At 42.2% G+C, this 22,163-nt stretch overlaps 1 protein-coding gene and 1 pseudogene across 13 annotated transcripts in view; both read left to right on the top strand.

Moving 5' to 3' along the window:
- The window catches only part of MTUS2 (microtubule associated scaffold protein 2), a 505,324-nt gene that overhangs the window by 413,128 nt on the left and 70,033 nt on the right, over window positions 1–22,163 (top strand). The window lies entirely within an intron of this gene.
- Window positions 1,781–16,930, top strand: LOC309647869 (2-iminobutanoate/2-iminopropanoate deaminase pseudogene; annotated as a pseudogene). The gene has a single exon. The product of its transcript is annotated as a 2-iminobutanoate/2-iminopropanoate deaminase pseudogene (transcript).

Raw genomic sequence — 22,163 nt, 5'->3', positions numbered from 1 at the left:
GTACAGCACAGCCAGGATTTGAAGGCATCTGACTCTCAACCTGTCCTATTTCCCTGGTGTTTCACAAGCCTCTCACAACAGGAAGAAACACAAGGGTAACCAGTCGTTCAGATCCCAGGGTACCCCTGTCCCATAGCTGGGGACATGGAGAGGCTTAGGGGACACAGTCGTGCTGGCATCAGAGTGGCCAACATCCGTCCTGACATTGGGCAGCTGTGAATCTCAGCTGACCCTGGAGAACCGTCTCAGACCATGAACTCACCCGTACTCCATGAGTTTGTATTGTTATTTCAAGTAACACATATTAGCGCTTGCTTTAAAGATAACAGGGTTTAAAGTGGGGAGTTCCCAGGAGAAAGGGGGCTTCCGCCACCCGACTCAGTTCTCCGTGGGGTGGATCTGGCGTAGCCAGTGAGCTGTCCCGTGTCGGTCGTCTCGGTCATTAACCTCTATAGTTAAGTTGTTCTGCTAGAAGAAGGAATGCACCCGAGAGGGATGCACAGAGTACATTTCTCAGCAAAGCAGAAGCAGGTCAGCTTAGGCTGCCACAGAGCAAACGCCTGCCTGGGAATAGCCGTGACTGCCTGCTTTTGCATTCCCTTCGAGGAAGATCTACACTGATTTTAGGAGCATTGGGCATAGCCAAGGAAGAAAGAGGTAGAACCACCCAAATTAGAATCTGTAGCTGGCTAGAATCCTTCCTGCCCCTGGGAATCTATCGCTGGGGGCCTAAAGGGGCAGATTTCTGGGCTTCTGCCCAGATACAGGTGGTCCCGGAGTTGAGGAAGAGAGGGGAAGCTCTGGGGCATATAAAGTAGACTAGCCAGAGTGAGGAGAAAGTTTGCATCTGTAGCAAGCAAAGAAGGGCTAAAATTCCTAACACAACGAAGCAAAAGGGTTTGATGCTTTATAATCAGAAGCTGTAGTGCTTATGGCATTTAGCGTAGTTACGGTGTAGAAAATGACCTGCTAGCGTAGGGGAATCACGTAGAGGTACTGAAAGTAAGACTGCTTATCCCTCCTTGTTATTAGCTAACATTTATGTATCTTACTGTGTACCAAGCCCTTGGCAGGGGCTCACCACCCCTTGTCCCATTTAATTCTCTCCACAGCCCTGTGGGTGGGCACTGTTGGGACCTAGAGAGAAGGGTTGCTTTGCCTGAAGTCACACAAGTGACGCAGAGCCAGGCTGGAGTCTGACCCAAGGGCAAGGTCCTTCAGACTTCATCACTACATTCATACTTAGCACAATAAAGTGAGAAAACGCAATGTAGAGAAAGCACAGAACTGGGCATCAGAAAACTGATCCAGTCCGATCCTTGTCAGCACTGTGGTCTGGAAAGTCCACAGACCCTCTGTGTGTTTCACTTTCCTCGTCTGTAAAAGGAGACCGTTCTGAGGGTGAACCGAGCTAGTCCCACAAAAGTGCTTTGGAGATGCTACCACTTGGTGATGATGACTGTTTCATCAGAAAATAATCCTCAAGTCAAGTGCCTGCTCTGGACCAGAAACTGTGCTCGGGGCTGGGAATACAACAGAGGGCAAAGCAGACGTGGTCTGTGCCCTCGTGGAGTTTGGTGGAGGGATTGAGCAAGTCTTTTAAATAGAAAAAACGGTATTGGAGGGTGCAGCCTCGTCTGGGAGCTCTGGGGTGCAGGCTCTGAGATGGAAGAAAGAGGTGGAGAGGTCAGGGGACACGACGGCAGCAGGTGTGGCGGGGAGAGGGGCCTGTGTGGAAAATCACTGCGGAGGGGAGGGGACGTGCGTGTCCATGGAGTTGAGGGGGCGCCGATAGAGCCCTAGGCTGGGGAGCTGGTTGACAGGCCCGACCTTGCAGGGCCTCCCAAACAGTGATGGGGAGCCCGCTCCTTACGGAGGAGCAAAAGGAAGACCCTGTGTGGAGGGTGGTCTGAGCAGACTCACGTTTCCAGAACAGACGGGCAGGGAGACCAGATGGGAAGCTGAGGCTGTGGTCCACACGGGCGTGGATGGTGGTGGCTTGGACCAGCGTGATGGATGTGGAGATGGAGAGATGTCCACGGTGGTGGGAGAGATGTTTAGGAGGTAAGTCGGGTAAGAGTGGTGATATGTTGGAATAAGGGGTGAGGAAAAGGTAGCCGCCAGGGCTGAGGTCAAGGTCTCTGGCTGGAGAACCACACGAATGGGGTACCACTCACTGAGATGGAAGACGTGATGGGTGGGCTCCGCGGAGGTTCATGGACTGAGTTCTCAGCCATGAAGTCTGAGGTCCTTTGAGACATCCACTGAAGATGTCCAGTAGGCTAAGTAGGACTGGTGCTTTTGACACCAGTCGCTGGTACATGTTGTCTGACTTTTAAGAGGAAGTGGCGGAGCATCTCCTGGGGGCCTTCGTGGTCTGGGTCCAAAGAGATTCTTCTTTGGTATAAAACACAGTGCCTTTCCTTCCAGAGTTGGCCTCGTTTGTGAGATCAGATGACCACGTGACACAATGAGAAATTATAAGTCAGTGTGTGACTGATGAGCAGGGCTCGGGGTGTGCTGGAAGTGAGTGCAGGGGCTTCCTGGAAAAACTGATACTCACACGGGACACACCTGGCAGGCTGAGGGACAGGTGGGAGGGAAGATAGTGATACACTGACGTGAGCAGGAGAAGAGAGAATAAACACAGCTCTGTGCTGGGACAGGGGCAGTGGGAGCGAGGTGGGAGGCCGACTGAAGATTGCGGCATATACATCAGAAGACATTGGGTCACGGCGTCCAGCCGCTTAACACAGAGATGTATGTGAAGATGAGACTTGTATTCTTGGAATTGTGACTTTCTATTTCACTGGCTTCTGGTCTTGTTAAAAGACAGATCAGTCATGGCAAACGGCAAACCCAAGTTCAAATGACATGAAAATTGAGTGTGTGTGCGTGTGCGCATTTATGTATGTGTGTTTCTTTCCGACCCTCTTGCAAAGCTTTAGGCAATATCTAACAGCCAGCTTAGTGAAAATGATATTTTAAAATAGATGTGAGGGCCTCAAGGAAATGATGTCTATTTCCACTCCTAATCTCAACTATTGGGGGCAGCTGGGGTGACCTGTAATCAAACCTGGGGGGGAATGGACAGCTCTGGAGAGCCAAGGCAGAAATGGAGTAAATGACTATTCTCGAATTTTGGTTCACCTGGAAGAATGTCTTCTGATTTGAATAAAAACATGTGTCGGCACAGGGAGGATGTCTCTTCCCAGGCTTTGGGCTTTGTGTTCCTGCCACACCAGGCCTGCCGTCTCCCTTCACCTCCTTTGGGGGTGGGAACCAGCCCCTGTGATTTCAGAGCCCGTCAGAAAGTGTACACACGGGAGCATAGGAGAGGGCGGCCGAGGGTGTGGGCGCGCCCTCCTGATCTGCTAGGAAAGGGGACCCAGTGACCATAAAGTCAGCATCTTCTAGTTCTATCTGCTTATTACGGTCCAGGGAACCCGTCCACAGGCTACTTACCGAGAGGAGGCATTTGTCTAACTTCTGACTGTCCACTTTTTTCAGTAATAGGGAAACTGCCTCATGTGAAACATACAAAGTAGTTCAGGGACAACTGCTTTGGGGCCTATTTAAAATAAGTTGACCTATATTGTCTATAATTAAACCTGGAGTGGGATTGCATTTTGAAAAATTCTTTTAAGCTGATTTATCCTTTTTCAGTGCACCACAGCAGAATCCCCAAAGAGAGGGAGAAAAAATATCTGTGTGTATTTATAAAACATCCTCTTTGAATGAATATATTTTGTGAGAGGAAGACAGCAAGGGGAAATATTACAGCCAAAAGGATAATCTTGTCTTTCGTTGGAAGAGACTTTTTTATAATGAAACAAAGTCATGGTGGGTTCATTCCGTTTACTTATCCAAGTCCAGTGGAGATCCTGTGTTCATTGGACTCTTGATGTTGTCCGAAGTTTCCGATAGAGTCAGGATTTATGCTCCCACGCAATGAAAATGCCAGCTTTCTGTAGTCCGGGGTCTGATCTGTTATGTTCTGTGCAGAAGAAAATAGCTTCAGACGCAGAAGCGTGTGTGTTCATGCTCTGGGGGCTCTTTCAGCGCGTAGGGTGGGAATCCAAACAGCCCAGGAGAAGGGCTCGGCCCAAACTGCATTTTGAATTCCCACATCCTTTAACAGTCTGGGCCCCTGGAGAGCAACAGGACCGAAACAAAGGCCTCTGCTACTTGTGATCGCTGAGGCTCGTATTCTGTGTGGTTTGCTTCTCTTATCTTCGGTCCTGACAGCAGCTTGGATACATGAGGCCTGTGCAGCCGCAGCTGCCGCCATCACTCCGGGGCACACACACTGCAGACAGCCAGTGCCGCCCCAAGCACAGCCTGCAAATCATTCAAACGTGGCAGCCCCAGCCAGCAGTGTCCCCGCCCCACTCCTGTGTCCAGACTGCCTTAATTTAAGCCACTTCACCTGAGACAGTTATTCCCAGCTGAAAACAGACCACAGCTGCTGCTCACATAGTAGTGGTGACCTGAAGACATCTAACTATAGTTTTCAAAATACGATTAGGGGGAGCTACCATATCAGTTTATGACACTAGTGTTGGGACCAGATTTTAATTCCAATCCCAGTTAGACTCATCCATTCATTTCATTTTTCCTCTGGGTCTCCAGTGTGCTGCTGGGCCCCCAGGGCCCCTCAGGGAGCAAGGGCGACCCTGGCTTCCGGGCTACAGTGGGTGAGCGTGAGATAAAGTATCAGGGGCATCGTAAGGCAGGCTGAAAACGTGTCATCATTTGTAAGAAATGCAGGATGATTCTACCAAAGTACTCTCCCAGCACATGTTCTTTTATGGTCTGACCAGATCATTTCTGGTTTCGTTGTCCCAGTGGCCCCGAGAGTAGCTCTTTCAGCCTGTCCCTGTTCTCTGAGGAGCGATGCTTGGAGCAGCCCTGGGTGCTGGGCACCCTACACCCACAGATCACTGAGCTGCCCGCCCTGGTTGCCCAAATGCCCAGGCAGAGAGGGGGTAGGAAGTGTAGAGATGGCAGAGACAGCCAAGAAGGTCCCGGTTGCTTCCTTCCAGAAGCCTTTTCTTTACTGGTCTTGCTCTTCCCATCAGAAAAGGGGGCTAGAGAATTCCTTTAGCCCCCTGCGCCATCACACCCACACTGGGCAGGGGCCCCGGTGTTCCCCAGCACGGAAGTCTTTAGTGCAGGTGTCCTATTGCCTGGCATTACTGGAGCCCTCCCTCCACTGGTGGCCGTTTGTCCTGTCACCCCAGCTTAGGGGCAGATGAACGGCAGGATGGAGCGGCCATGTGTCAAGTCAATCAGTGACAGAATCACCAGCACCTACACCACCATCTCATCTGGATGTGAACTGAAGTGAGACATTTTCTTGTTTGCCAGAAGAGGAGAAAGATTTTCACCCACTGGGAGAACGACGTGATTATTTTAGCTTTCTGATCAGACCTTTCCTTGTATCTTCCCATACTGGGAAAGGTAGACCAGCAGGAGTGGGTGAAGGATTGGCTGTGAGGTGTGGGGTGCTTAGGAAAGGTGTTTAGGGAGAGCTTGGCTTCCAGTTGTTTAGCTGGGTGGACGGTGATGCCATTTTGCTGAGACTGATGTGGTACCTTCCACAATCTAAGGAACTGAGGTCCTATCAGTGGCAGTTAGCATTTAAAACTCCTCTTAGTGCTATTTACAGCTATCATTATAAAAACTAGAAACTCTGTTAGCCTGTCCTACCTAGAAATAGAGCACATAACCCCTATGTTCATAGCAGCACTATTCACAATAGCCAAGGCTTGGAAACAATCTAAGTGTCCATCGACAGATGAATGGAAAAAGAAGATGTGGTACCTGTATACAATGGAATACTACTCAGCCATAAAAAAGAATGAAATAATGCCATTTGCAGCAACATGGATACAACTAGAGATTATCATACTAAGTGAAGTAAGTCAGAAAGAGAAAGAAAATACCACATGGTATCACTTATATGTGGAATCTAAGATATGACACAAATGAACATATTTACAAAACAGAAACAGACTCATGGACATAGAGAACAGACTTGTGGTTGCTAGTGAGGGGGTGGGGGAGGGATGGGCTGGGAGTTTGGGATTAGCAGGTGCAAACTATGAGATATAGAATGGATAAACAACAAGGTCCTACTATAGAGCACAGGGAACTATATTCCATATCCTATGATAAACCACAATGGAAAGGAATCTAAAAAGAGTGGATATATGTATATGCATAACTGATACATTTTGCTGTACAGCAGAAATTAACACAACATTGTAAATCAACTATACTTCAATTTAAAAAATCAAAAAAAAAAAAGAAAGAAGGAAATACAGCGCGTATACGGTGGTGGCAGCGCTTCACCCTGTGCACCATTTGCTGGAGCTCAGAACCTTGTCGTGCTGCCCTGTGAAATCACAGCTGTGTGGCTCTGAGGACCCAGCACAGCCCCTGCCCCAGAGCCCAAGGTGGGTTGTCCCCAGCTCTACCAGCCTGCAGGAAATCACCCCGTGGTTGGGCAACACCCAGGATGAGGGGCTACAGCCCATCCCGGGCCTGCTCTCAACCCCAGCGTGTCCCCGGGATTGGCCTTCAGTCTGCTCTCAACCCCAGCGTGTGCCCAGGGTTGGCATTCAGTCCGCCCACAGGCTCCTGGGGAGCTGCTGATCTCACCAGTGGAAAAATCAAGATGCCATCCAGAAGGCTGGCTTTGTCCTCTTCTCATTATCTTTTGCGGTTTCCCTGATTCATTTTGTGGGTAAATGAAGTGCCATTTGATGAAATGCAGCACACTGAGCTTTCTAAACAGAAGAGTCCTTTGCCATCTCCCCAAACGGAAAGAATACTCAGACTAAACTTGGTTCTCTAGGATCCAAAGTCCGGCTTCTGTCTACACACGCAGAGCTTGGATTTAATTCTTTATTTTGGCTTCCTAGTTATCAAGACAGCTAAAAGCCATGTTCATAGCTTATAATAATCAAGTCAATTTTGACTTTCCTACTACACATCATTTTATCTTCAAACTGAGAAATAATTAAGCCACCTTTGCAGGCATTGCAAATTGGGCTAAAAATGAGGGAAATGCCCTATGACACGTGGTCTGTGAATGACTTATATCGGATTATCACCTCTGAGTAGAATTTGAGTTTGACTCTGTTAGTATATGATTTTTGATGGGCATGTTTTCGACTTTTGTCTCCATTTGAACTGAAAAGACAGGTTCATATTTTGTGTCTCACTGTATATATCTTGCCCGAGGCTGTTGTCTTGCCCCCAGCCATCTGTCCTAGTGGAACTGCCATCACAAAGTGCCATTTGCATTTATTTATCCATCCCTTCTTTTTCTCATAACGGTGATGATCTATAAATTATGCTTATTAACATCTCATAGACACTGTTACATTCTGGATGGCTGTGTGCTCCTGGGCACAGCTGTTTCAATCATTGTTTCCTTTACTGACAGAAAGGAGAAACCAAAGGTTGTTTTGACAATAATCTTTTTTTTGTTTTAATAAAGAGAAACTACTGGAAGGAAGGAAGAGTAAGGAAGCATGAGGCCCAAGTTATTTGTAGGAGAGGGCTGTACAAGAGGGTCAAGAGTAGCTTATGAGTCAAATCAATTGATGCGCTGGACAAACAGTGGGTTTGTAAGATGCATTTACACCGAATCTGAAAAGATGTTTTGAACTGAAAGAGGCATTGGCTGGGAGCAGAGTCACTGCAAATGATGCCGTTGAAAAGGTGGGGTCTCCTTGCTCCAAGGGCACGTAGAGAATCAGGCTGAGTTTTGCCTTATTAAGAAAATCCATAGCGTTTATGCACAGCAGGGCCAAGATTATTAATCAGAATGCCTAAAATCCATATTTGTCATCGGTTCACTAGGCTATGCTGGTACTGCCACTTAACAAACCCTTCTGGGGATGCTACTTGTTTTGCTTAAATAGCAATTTTAAGACCAGAACAGACCCGTGAGACGTGGGTAGGAGCAGTATGTGGGGTAGTTGTCTCCAAGGGGCGGCAAGGGAAAGGGATTAGCCATGTCGTCTTTGATCAGAAACGTGATGAGCACCGCGAAAGCCCCAGCGGCTCTTGGTCCCTGCAGTCAGGCTGTGTTAGTCGATGGGACCATTTACATTTCAGGACAGCTAGCCATGGATCCTGCAAGTGGATAGCTTGTGCAAGGAGGGGTGGCAGAAGAGACTAAACAAGCTCTTACAAACATGGGTGAAATTCTGAAAGCAGCAGGCTGTGACTTCACAATGTGGCAAAAACAACTGTTTTGCTGGCTGACATAAATGACTTCAATACTGTCAATGACATCTACAAACAATATTTCCAGAGTAGGTTTCCTGCAAGAGCTGCCCAGGTTGCTGCTTTGCCCAAAGGAAGGCAAAGCGTTGAGACTGAAGCAGTAGCTGTCCAAGGACCTCTTGTGACAGCATCACTCTGAGTGGGTCCAGTGTTATTTAGTCCGGAATTTTAATAATGTTTTTAAATTAACATATTAATTTTTACAATCTTTGTTGGGAAGTGTAAGGTTGACTGAAATATCTGAAGTTATTATGGAAATACCATATAATAAGGGGAATTGAACGTGAATTGAAGATTAATGATGAATCTAGTTACTGATGTTCTAAATTACACCTCTATGTTTCCATACAAATTGTGAAAGTTTTTGTTCTAGTTCTGTGAAAAATGCCAGTGGTAGTTTGATAGGGATTGCATTGAATCTATAGATTGCTTTGGGTAGTAGAGTCATTTTCACAATGTTGATTCTTCCAATCCAAGAACATGGTATATCTCTCCATCTATTTGTATCATCTTTGATTTCTTTCATCAGTGTCTTATAATTTTCTGCATACAGGTCTTTTGTCTCCTTAGGTAGGTTTATTCCTAGATATTTTATTCTTTTTTTTGCAGTGGTAAATGGAAGTGTTTTCTTAATTTCACTTTCAGATTTTTCATCATTAGTGTATAGGAATGCAAGAGATTTCTGTGCATCTTGAGAACGAAAAACGGAGCTGGAGGAATCAGGCTCCCTGACTTCAGACTATATTACAGAGCTACAGTAATCAAGACAGTATGGTACTGGCACAAAAACAGAAATATAGATCAATGGAACAGGATAGAAAGCCCAGAGATAAACCCACGCACATATGGTCACCTTATCTTTGATAAAGGAGGCAAGAATATACAGTGGAGAAAAGACAGCCTCTTCTATAAGTGGTGCTGGGAAAACTGGACAGCTCCCTGTAAAAGAATGAAATTAGACAGCCCTCAGAATGGGAGAAAATATTTGCAAACCAAGCAACTGACATAAGATTAATCTCCAAAATATACAAGTAGCTCATGCAGTACAATAGCAAAAAAACAAACAACCCAATCCAAAAATGGGCAGAAGACCTAGATAGACATTTCTCCAAAGAAGACATACAGATTGCCAACAAACATGTGAAAGGATGCTGAACATCACTAATCATTAGAGAAATACAAATCAAAACTACAACGAGGTATCACCTCACACCGGTCAGAACGGCCATCATTAAAAAATGTACAAACAATAAATGCTGGAGAGGATGTGGAGAAAGGGCACCCTCTTGCACTGTTGGTGGGAATGTAAATTGATACAGCCACTGTGGAGAACGGTATGGAGGTCCCTTAAAAAACTAAAAGTAGAACTACCATATGACCCAGCAATCCCACTACTGGGCATATACCCTGAGAAAACCATAAGTCAAAAAGAGTCATGTACCACAATGTTCATTGCAGCACTATTTACAATAGCCAGGACATGGAAGCATCCTGAGTGTCCATCGACAGATGAATGGATAAAGAAGATGTGGCACATATACAAAATGGAATATTACTCAGGCATAAAAAGAAACGAAATTGAGTCGTTTGTAGTGAGTTGGATGGACCTAGAGTCTGTCATACAGAGTGAAGTAAGTCAGAAAGAGAAAAACAAATACCGTATGCTAACACATATATATGGAATCTAAAAAAAAATGGTTCTGATGAACCTAGGGGCAGGACAGGAATAAAGACGCAGATGTGGAGAATGGACTTGAGGACACGGGAAGAGGGAAGGGTAAGCTGGGAAGAAGTGAGAGAGTGGCATTGACATACATACACTACCAAATGTAAAATAGATAGCTAGTGGGAAGCAGCAGCATAGCACAAGGAGATCAGCTTGGTGCTTTGTGGCCCCCTGGAGGTGTGGAATAGGCAGGTTGGGAGGGAGATGCAAGAGGGAAGGGATATGGGGATGTATGTATATGTATAGCTGATTCACTTTGTTGTACAGCAGAGACTAACAACATTGTAAAGGAATTATACTCCAGTAAAGATGTTAAAAAAAAAAAAAGATTTACCCACCTACAGACTCTCATTAAAGGAACTTCCAAATAACAAAAATGAGAAAAAATAATCTCAGAAAGAAGGTCTGATTTGGAAGAAGGGATGTTATGTTTGGAAATGGATGTGTTACAAGCAGTCAGCACTTAATGAGGAATGAAGGAAGAACCCCAGTAAAACAGTGGGAGGCAATACAGAAGAAATAAGGATCCAGACTTTGCCTTGGAAGAGCTTATGAATTGATTGAGACCTTAAGAACATTTCTGAGCGGCACAGAAATGATGAAATGTTAAAGACCCGAGGTTCTGGAAAAGAGGAGATTGTGTGATGTTATTACTGCGGCATCTGTTTAATAAACTGAAAAGACCTAATATCTAATCAGAGCAGATAATAATCTCTCCTGGAATCTCTGAAATCTGGCCTTTTTTCTTCCATGGACTGAATAGAGGGTCGTAGGATGGCCCTTTGTCAACAATGGCCAGAGTTAATGCTAAAACGTCATCATCAGTTATTCATTCCTACGAGTTAAACAGACCCTCTCCCTAGGATATAGTATGCATAGCAGTTCAGAGGTGCACCTGGTGCTTTAGCAGAGTGGGCCTGGGTATCATTTTTAAAATTTCAAATCGTACGCTCTGCTATTACTCAGAAGAGATGGGACAAGCCCACAGCTTTTTCCCTTTGGTTGTTTGTCTTTTGCATATTGATTTATGATAAATTATATATTAGAGACGTTAGCATTTTATCTATCATCAGCGTTGCACATATTTTCTTTGACCTGTAGATTTCTTTTTACTTGGTTATGCTGTCTTTTAACATATGTAAGATTTTGCTTTGCTCTGTAGTCAAGTCTATGACTATTCCCTTTATGTCTTATGGGTTTGATTTCATACTTAGGAAGACCTTCCATCCCCAAGATGATAATGATACTAGTGTATGTTTGCCACTGATACCTTGATAGTTTTAATTTTAATGTTTAGATCTTAAATCCATATGAAATTTGCTTTGGTATGTGTTCTGAGGTAGAGGGTTCACCTTTTTGTTTTTGCACATAAGTAGTCTATTGTCTTAACACCACTGATGGATACTCCATTGCTTCCCATGGATTTGAAATGCCACCTTTATTATATTATGAGTTCCAAAAGGTACATTGTTCTGTTTCTGGCTCCTTTTGTTCCGTTGATCAACTTACCTGGGCCAGACCAAACTGTTTTAATCACTGTAGTTTAGTTGATATAGATAGAGATATCAAGCATTTCCTCATCATTATTTTAAAAAAATTTTCATGGCTATTCTCAGGCATTTTTCTCTTTCAGTTGAATTATTAAAACAACTTGTCAAGTTTAAAAAAAAAAAAGGCTCATTGGGATTTAAATTTTAATTGCCCCGGATTTGGAGATTAATTTGAAAAGAATTGACATCTTTACAATATAGGATCATTTAATCAAGAGCAAAAAATGGTGTTACCTCATTTATTCAGGAATTAAGTTGTGTGTGTGTGTGTGTGTGTGCGTGTGCACACACGCACATATGTCTGTGTCAATATCCATACGTTTTTCATATTGGTACTGTACATTTCTGAATATGAAATTTGTGCATGGGTTTGCTCCTCCTTTCAGCTTTCCGCCCACAGCTACCTATATAAGAATCACCAGTGATATTCGAGTGCCTTTTGATTATGTCACTGTGCTGGGTACCCAAACCCCAGCACCTTGGCCCCAACAAATTTGACCATCAACAGACAAGAACTCTGCCCAATGGCATGTTTTGTCCTGGAGAGCGTCTGCTTGAACCAGTCAGAGCCTCTCTCTTAGGGATTTTGTTTTGAGATATAGTAATAGAATCTGCAGGGGTAGTGGAGTCAAGAAGCTGAAAAAGAGAAAGCAGTGAGCAAAAGCCAAGAGGCAATTCCATTCATGAGTAAGCATAAAGCACGTGATAAAGAAAAGCATCTAGAGGTAACAGTGGGCATCAGCTGCAGTAAAACAAATACAAAATATAGGAAAAAGCTGAATCATGCGTATGGCAGAGTTGCAAGTGTAGGAAGCAGGGAACACCAGTTACTGAAGGATGAGAAGATCACTGGGGCAGCCTCTGAATAGTCTTATTATTGAGCCACCCAGAGCTGTTTTGTCTCCTGTGTATTCCAGTCTTCTATGAAGTTGGTCTGTGATATTGTTTTTCACTTCTCCGTATTTCTTTCCAATAAATGCGCATAAACTTAAAGCTCAAATTTGGGAGGGAAGGCAGGGAGTTAGATGCATGTCCTCAAGCTACCATCTTAAATGGAAAACCTATTTCTCCTTCTTAGCAGAAAACCTTGCCTTCTACTTCGTCATGAAGAATAAGACTAATAAGCACGATCTCCCTCACTTTCTCTCACCCCTGCTCTCCTGCAAATATACCTCTCTATTACTCCTCCCTTGTTTCTTACCAGTCTCAGGATGAGTAGCCCCTTCCTCTCATTCAAGTTCAGTGTCTTCTCCCTCCACCTCTTGACCCCATGCACACAGGCTTGTGTTCTTGATTTTAATCCCTGGCCTCTACTGGGGGGCTTTGCTCATCAACCACCCTCCCTACTTATTTCTTTAGCTCCTCCTTCCTTCCTGACCTCTCTCACCCTATAAACATGCTCTTCTCCCTAAGGTACAGCTCCTGTCACTCCCCATCTCTACCTGTGGTCTAATCTTTCTGCTCCTTCACCCATCTTAATCAGCTTCCTGTGGGCGCTGCATTCACGGAGGGCATCCCCAACGATGTCCGAGTTGCTGGTGGTAAAGGGTATTTTTCAATCCCTATCTTGACTCTCTTTGCTGATCATTTTGGTTGTGCCTTAATTCTAGAAACTTCACTTCCTTAGCCTCTGATATCACACTCTTCTGATTTTCCTTGTTTTCTACCACTTCTTACCATTTCTTTTCTCTCTTTCTTTTTAAACTGAGCTCCTCTTTCTTATCCCATCCCTGGATAATCCTGTCCTGGTTACTAGGTTACTGCTAAGGGCTGCCCAGACCCTAGCCCTGAGCATCCCAATGTGTACATCCAGCTTCCTGCTTGTTTCCGCCTAGCTGCCAAGAACATCGATTCAGCAGATCTCAAACAGTGTTCCTGGGCTTCCTGTCATACCTTCTCCTACCCTTGTTCACTCTATTTCATTTTGGCACCACAGTCACCTAAACTAGGAAACTGGTAGTCTTCTCTGTTGGTTAATTCCATGTGTCACCTTGACTAGGCCATGGGGTGCCCAGGCATTTGTTCAAACGTTATCTTGGTGTATGTGTGAGGATGTTTATGCATGAGATTAACATTTGAAATGGTAGACTGAGTACAGCAGATTGCCCTTTCCACTAAGGGTGGGCCACATCCAATCAGTTGATCTAGAATAGACTTTTACTCAAAAAGGCTGAGTAAGAGAGCATTCTTTTGCCTAACTGCCTTCAAGCAGGCACATTGGCTTTTTCGTGCCTTCAGACTCAATCTGAAACATGGGCTACTCCTTGGTCTTGAGTAAGTCAGCTTTCAAACTGGACCTACACCACTGGCTCAGGCCTCTGAACTCAGATTGGGAGCTACACCATCTGCTCTCCTGGGACGCCAGCTTGCAGACAGCTGGCTGGGACTTCTCAGCCTCCATGACTGCATCAACCAATTCCTCAGAGTAAATCTCTTCATATATTTTAAACATATGTATATATACATATGCATATGTATATACACATGTACATACATTATACATAGCATACATTTTCTATGTAACTGTGCAGATGCATATATATAGGATATGTAATTGGAGATATGTATATATCTATTGGTTCTTTTTCTCTGGAGAACTTGGACTGATATACCCTCCTTGCCTTATTCCTCTCCAGTTTTTTCTCATGAATATGTATACTTACATCTATATATCTTTCTTACATCTATTTATCTTGTCTCTCCAGGACACTCCATCCACAGTCTGTCTATCTAGTACTTCACCTGTCTCAAGTCTTGATTGCTTGAGAAGGAGCTACCTGAAATACCAGTCACAATGTCCCTTCCCTATTAAGAACCTTCCAGCAGCCCTCCAGGGTCACAGGGTCAACAGAATAGAGCCAAGCTCCTTGATTTGAGAGTCTAGGCCATTACTTGTCCCCTGCCTGCCTCCCTGGCTTTATTTCTGTCCAGAGAAATCCCATTTTAACATTGCCCTTGGAGCCACAGGAGGCTTTCCTGGCTTATTTACCCCAGACGGAGACCACCGAACTGATAGATTCAATTCTGTGCTAACACCTAAGTCAGCCCCGTGCCCTATCAGACTCCCTGAACCACCTCTAGAGTTTAAACCTACATCATGGACAGAATGAGGAAGGGGAAAAGGTTGGGTAGAAAAAAGATGTGCTTTATTCTTTTCCCCTTGGGACTTGTCCTCATGACAAATCAGAATGTGCAAAGCAAATAGCTGCCCGGTCACCAAAAAGGAGATATGCTCAAAATTGTGCTTGTAGCTCAACTTCTAACACGAAATCTGGGTTTCCTTCTGCCTTCCTGAAATCTTTCTGCCCAATCTCCTGGAATCCTTACTTAACTCCAAATAAGAGGTCACTGGAGATTCAGTAATAGCAAGTTTTGTTTTTTAAACATTACATTGAGTTATTAAGCTTCAAGAAGCTTTTCTTGTTGTTCACCATTGCTATATTGATTGTGGAACTAAATTTTTTATCTTTTTTAAATACTGACCAGTAAATCTTCAATTGTTTTTCATATTTTCAGGAAAATAAAATAATCCAGCTTATAGTCAATGACGGAGGAAAAGTGCCTGTTTTTTTTTTTTGCCACTGAGGAGTAGTTTAATGTTCTTGGGGAATTTGTGATTAATTAATTTCATTTGAGCAATCAGCACTTATAATCATGTTAAATAGCTATGGCTTAAGCATTTTGATTTGCTTTTTAAATAATCTTATCAGAATCCCGACAAAATTTTTCAGCTTTAAATCATATTGACAACCTGTTCTTGACTTTATTATCCAAATATGAGGGTGAGGGCTTTTAATATTTATTTATTTATTTATTTGGTTGGGCCAGGTCTTAGTTGCAGCAAGCAGGCTCCTTAGTTGCAGCTCCAGGGCTCTTAGTTGTGGCTCACTGGCTCCTTAGCTGCGGCCTGCAGGCTCCTTAGTTGTGGTGTGCGAACTCTTAGTTGCAGCATGCATGTGGGATCTAGTTCCCTGACCAGGGATCGAACCCGGGCCCCCTGCATCGGGAGCACGGAGTCTTATCCACTGTGCCACGAGGGAAGTCCTGAGGGTGAGGGCTTTTAGAAATTTTATAAGCATCAAAAATGTTTAACTGAAAGTGTCCAGTTTAATACTGTTCCTTATTTATTGGAACAGAAACCCAAATTACATAGCACAGCCCACCCAAAAAAGTTAGCTTCTGAGGTTCTATATTTTAATCCTGCAGAGTGTAAGTGACTTATAAAACCTTTCAGAAAAGACTTGGCATATTTAGTAGTGAGAGAGCAGAATCGTCACCCTCTGCAGGTTTGCCGTGACATTGGAGAATGTCTTGCTACAAGTGAGGTTCTTATGCATGTGAAATACTCCAAACATACAGAAAAGTATAAGGAATTATTTAATGACAAGTATGTGCTCGTTATCTAAGTTTAAGAAACCTTAACATCTTGCCATATTTTCTTTAGATATTTTATTTTAAAAATAAAATATTTTAGATAAAGGTGAAGCCCCTCATGTACCTCTCTACCATCTTGTGACCCTCCCTCCCAAGAAGAAATCTGCTCTGCGTTAGTTATTGTTATATAACAAATTACCACAAAACATAGCAGCCTAAAACAGTAAACATTTGTGACCTCACGGCTTCTGATGGTCAGGTATCTGGGAGAGGCTTAGCTGGTGGAAGCTGGTGGTTCTGACTTGGGCTCTCTTACCAGGTTGCTATCAACTCACAGTTCGACTGGGCTAAGATCCCCCTCAGACTCACTCACGTGTTGGCAGAACTCAGCTGCTCGCTGGCTGGAGGCTTCTGTCCTCCCCACGTGGGCCTTTCCCATGGCCACTGCAACAGATCAGAGAGAGACTGAAAACGGGATGCTAAAGATGGAAGACAAGTCTTTTATAACCTCACTTGGAGGTTAAAGTGACTTACCATCACTTCTGCCATATGCTTTCGATGACATAGGCCAACCCTAACATAGGGTGGGACAAGACTGCACAATGGTGTGACTCCCAGAAGGTGGGAATCACTGAGGCCATCTGGAATGGCTACTGCAACTCCAAGAATGTTTTTATATTTTTACCACATAAATGTTAATAATATAAGCAGTATATAACATTGCTTTTTGCATGTTTTTGATCTATATAAATATCATACTATATATATCATCCTCCATATATATATAACATTTCTAAAAACAAACTTATGTTTTTGAGATGTTACCATGTTGATTCATGCAGATCTCATTCACTCATTTTCTCTGCTGTATGGAATTCCACTGTGTGACTATGCCATAATTTAGATATCCAGAATTTAAAGACAGACTGTTTTCATTTTTCACTATTTAAAATGAGCTGGACATTCTTTCTTTATTTATTTATTTTTGGCTGTGTTGGGTCTTCGCTTCTGTGCGAGGGCTTTCTCCAGTTGCGGCAGGTGGGGGCCCCTCTTCATCGCAGTGTGCAGGCCTCTCACTATCGCGGCCTCTCTTGTTGCGGAGCACAGGCTCCAGACGCGCAGGCTCAGCAACTGTGGCTCATGGGCCCAGCTGCTCCGCGGCATGTGGGATCCTCCCAGACCAGGGCTCGAACCCATGTCCCCTGCATTGGCAGGCAGACTCCCAACCACTGCGCCACCAGGGAAGCCCCATGAGCTGGACATTCTTAAACATGTCACCTTGTGTACATGTGCAAAAATCTCTCTCTAAGGTATATGTTTAGAAATGGAATCACTGAGTCGAAGTGTGTATATCTCGTCAACTTTCTTACGTCGCACATTGTTCTCCAAAGTAGTTGCATTACTTTTTCTTCTAACAGCTGTGATGAATGTACCCTTTACTCCACATCCTGACCAACAGAGATATTATCAGACTTGAATTTTTGCCAGTCTGTTGGTATGAATTGGTATCTCACTGTGGTTTCTATTTGCATTTCACTAATTGTTATTTAAGAATTGAGTCTATTTTTGCATGTTTGGGGATCATTTTTCTTCCCTCTTTTGAGTATTGCTTCTTTGGAGTCTTTGTTCCTATTTCTAGTGTTATTGTATTATTCTTACTAATTAGACAATTTTTACATATTCTGTATATTCATGACTTATAGCTATTACAATCATTTTCTTCCAGTTTATGACTTGATTTTCACTTTGTTTTAAGTGTCTTTTGATGAACCAAATTTCTAATTTTAATGGGAGTTAAATTTACCATTTTTTTCTTTGTTTCTTGGACTTTTTTCTGTGTTGGTATAAACAAACAAAAACCTTCTCTCCCAAAAGGGCGTAATGATATGTTGTTATAATATTTTCTAGTGTTTTTACATTTTAAATTTCATGTTTAAGTTTTCAATATGATTGGAATTAGTTTTTGTTGTGGCATTAGGTATCCATCAATTTTGTTTGTTTTCACGTGGATAAGCATTTGTCCCAGCCCCTTTGAATAGTCCTTCCTTTTCTCATTTGTGTACAGTAAAATCTATGTCATTTGTCAAGTTCCTATGCATGTGCATCTATTTGTATATATATTAAAGACATGAGTTTGTTCTGAGACCTCCGATTCCAACCCAGTGGCATAGGGTTTATTCTAGCCTGTGCCCTGGCTTATTTGTAACTCCTTTTCTCCAACAGGGAGAAACATGGCTCTCGTTTCCTACAATATATTTACTTTTTTGCTCTATTCCAGAATAAACACAAAGTAGTTTCAATTGTTTACCCACTTGCATAGTGTTTTTTTGTCTTTAGCCTTATAAGATATAGTCAAGATACTGTTTTCCAAAGTTACTTAATTTTTTGCTTCCCCACTTGCTTCAGTATAGGTATCCTATTCATTTGTAAAACACCAGTTAGGTTCATTGTTTGTATTTTATTTTGGGCTCCCCACACATCCTGGTTGATTTTAATTATTTTTTTACTTTAATGAGTATGTGACACCTTGATATGGCTTTAACACACAATACACAGAAGATATACGTATAGAAGTGTCACTTTCCTTTGTCCCTCCCAACCCATTCCCATCCTTCATCCTTTCTACTTCATTCCCACCAAGCCTCTTGTGGTGGTGGATTCATTTCTGGTCTATCCTTCTTGTTACAAAAGAAGACATACGTGTTTATTTCCTTATGTTCTTTCTTACCTGGAAGATAGCGTACTGCAATTTAGATATTCGTTTGCTATTTTTTTTTCACTTAACAGTATATTCTGGAACTCATTCCGAATAAATTCATATAAATCTTCTTGATTCTTTTTTTTCTTTTAAAAACTGCATTGTACTGCATACATGTGATTGTACCATAATTTATTGAACCACTTTCCTATCTATGGGCATTTAGGTTGTTTTTAAATATTTTCAACTACAAACAATGCTATAATGAACAACCTTGTGCTTTGTTAGAGATGTATTCGCAAGGTACAAAATCTTAGATGTGCAATTACTAGGTTAAAAAAGAACACACATAGTTTTGTCAGATTTTGCCAAATTCCCCTACAGAAGATTTGCACCAGTTTGCAGTGTATGAGAGTGTGTCCCAAAGCCTTGTCAGTCAGATTTGCTGCACGCTTTTTTGGTGTCAGCCAATCCAAGAGGTAAGAGATGGCATTTCAGTGTTTTAGTTTGCATTTCTGTAACTATGAGAAACTGGGAACAATTTTCATATGTTTGAGGCATATTATTACATTTTCTGTAAATTACTGATTTCCCACTTGACTGTTGGGTATTTGGTCCTTGATTCTGCAATTTTGAAGAGTTCTTTATATATTAGGAACATTAGCCCTTTATCTGTGATAAATGCTGCGTATGTTTTCACCTAGTTGGTCAGTTATCTTTTGACTGTGTCAGTGGTAGTTTTTATCGTCCAAACTTATAAAAAATTTTATACTGTCAAACTTACTAGTTTTTTATTGCCTCTATTTTTAGTCATATTCAGGAAGTCTTTCCCACACTAGCATTAAAGAGAAATCTACCATGTTTTTGTTTCAGTTTTTTCAGTGCTTATATGGTTTTACTTTTAAATTTAGATCCCTGTTCCTTCTGGATCAGGTATGGGTATTGTGTGAGGTGTAGATCTAATTTTATCTTTTTCCAAATGGCTACAGATGTCAGCTTTATTCTACACTAAATTTCCATATGTCTTTAGGTCTATTTCTGGACTTTCTATTCTATTCCACTGGTCATTGGTCTATCTATATGCCAGTGCCACACTGTTTTAATTATAGAGGCTTTGTAGTATGTCTTAATGTCTGATGGATCTAGTCCCCCTACATAGTTTTTCTTTTTTAGTATCTTCCTGAATATTCTTGCATGTTTGTTTTGCCACATAAACATTAGTGTCAATGTTTCCAAGTCCATAAAACAAAGGCTTGGGGCTTCCCTGGTGGTGCAGTGGTTGAGAGTCTGCCTGCCAATGCAGGGGACACGGGTTCGAGCCCTGGTCTGGGAAGATCCCACATGCCGCGGAGCAACTGGGCCCGTGAGCCACAATTACTGAGCCTGCGCATCTGGAGCCTGTGCTCTGCGACAGGAGAGGCCGCGATAGTGAGGGGCCCGCGCACCGCAGTGAGGAGTGGCCCCCGCTTGCCACAACTGGAGGAAGCCCTCACACAGAAACGAAGACCCAACACAGCCATAAATAAATAAAAATAAATTAATTTAAAAAAAAAAAAACAAAAAACAAAGGCTTGTTGGTATTTTAATGGGATTACATTATATTTATCAATTAACTTAGTGAGAACTGACATCTTTATGATGCTGAGTCATCCTTCCAAGAATATGAGATATTTTCTGTTTGTCTAAGTCTATTTTTGTGTCTTTCCAGAATAATTTCAAGTTTTTCCATGTAGGTTTTGCCGATTTTTGATAGGTTTATTCCTACATATTTAATCTGAGTTGCTATTGTAAGTTGGGGTTTCTCTTCCGTTATTTCTCTAGCTGTTGTTTGTGGACATGAAGGATATTGACCTTTGTCTGTTAATTTTATATCTGGCTACCTTACTGAATTTTTGTACCATTTGAGTCAGTTTTATCATTGACCACTTATTTTCTAGAGCTTTCTAGTTATACTATTGTATCATGTAAAGATAGAGATAGTTTTACCAAAGATAGAGATTCTTTACCAAATCTTTTGTCTCTAATTAATTTTTCTTTTCAAATTACATTGGCTAATACTGCTAGTATAGTATTGAATAGTTGTGGGGATAATTAGTGCCCTTGCCTTGCTCCTGATTTGACTGGAAATTCTTCTAGTGTTTCCATATTAAGTAAAATAATGGCTTTAGAACTAATATTTTTCGTCATGTTAAGATGTTTTATCATGTCAAGAAAGGGTCCTTCAATTCCTATTTTCTTGAGTGCTGTTAACAGGAATGGGTATTGAATTTTTGTCAAAGGCTTCTTTCAGCATCTATGGAGATAATTATATCTTTTCCCTTCGATTTATCAATATTGATTTCCTAATATTGAAATGACCGTAAATTATTGCAATAAATCTCAACTGGTCATGGTGTATTATTTTCTTTATATGCTATTGGATTCTGTTTGCTAATTTTTTTTCAGTCCTTTTGTATCAATATTCATGAGTGACGATGATCGGCAAGTTTTTTTTTCTACTTTCTTTGGAGTCTTCATCAGGTTTAGGTATCAAAATACTCAATTTATTAAAGGAATTAGGAAATTTTCCTTTATTTTTGCATCAGTATTTTGAGCTAGTTTTCTATTTGCTGCTGTAACAAATCACCACAAACTTAGTGCTTTAAAACAACACAGATTTGTTATCTAACTGTTGTAAAAGTCAGAAGTCCAGAGTGGGTCCCCCTGAGCTAAGATTGAATGCAGGCTGCATTCATTTCTGGGAGTTCTAAAGGAAAATCCACTTTCTTGCCTGTACCAGCTTCTAGAGGCTGCCTCTAATCCTCAGTTCACGGTCTCCTTCCACCTTCAGAGCCAGCAATGGTTTTTCTCTTGTCACATTTCTCTGACATTGACTCTCCTACCTCCCTCTCCCACCTTTAGAAGTGCCTGTGATTACTTTGGGTCTCCTGGATAATCCAGGATAATCTCCCTATTTTAAGGTCAGCTGATTAACAACCTTAATTCTGCCTGCAACTTTAATTCCTCCTTGCCATGGAGCATAACATAGTCATAAGTTCTGGGGATTCTGACATAGACATCTTTCCGGTGAAGGGAGGCATTATTCTGCCTGCCACAATCTTCAGTGCTCTAGATCAGTTTATAGAACACCGGAACGGTCAGATCTTTGAAGGTTTGATAGAAGACCATGGTGAAAATAGCTGGGCCTGGCGTTTTTGTGTGTGTGGTAGTTCTTTAATAATTGTCTCTGTATCCTCTGTGGAAATTTGCTCTGTTTAAACTTTTTCTGATGGGCTCAATTTTGGTTATCTATATTTCTTTAGAAAATTATCCATTTAATAAAGGATTTCAAATTTATTTGTATAGAGGCCTGTTACAACTTTTAATTTTTGTTTCTGTTTTCTTCTTGTCATTTCTTATTTTGTTTGTACATTCTCTCTTTTTCCTTGCTCAAGTTAGCTAGTGGCTTGCAATTTTGTTAACTTCTTTCAATTAAATCTGCTGGTTTCCTATTCTCTACTTCATTAATTTC

The sequence above is a fragment of the Balaenoptera physalus genome (genome assembly GCF_965194825.1).
Source record: "Balaenoptera physalus genome assembly, chromosome: 18".
NCBI classification, from domain to species: Eukaryota; Metazoa; Chordata; class Mammalia; order Artiodactyla; family Balaenopteridae; genus Balaenoptera; species Balaenoptera physalus.
Note: the sequence above shows the minus strand (reverse complement) of the source record. Positions and strands in the feature narration are given on the sequence as shown.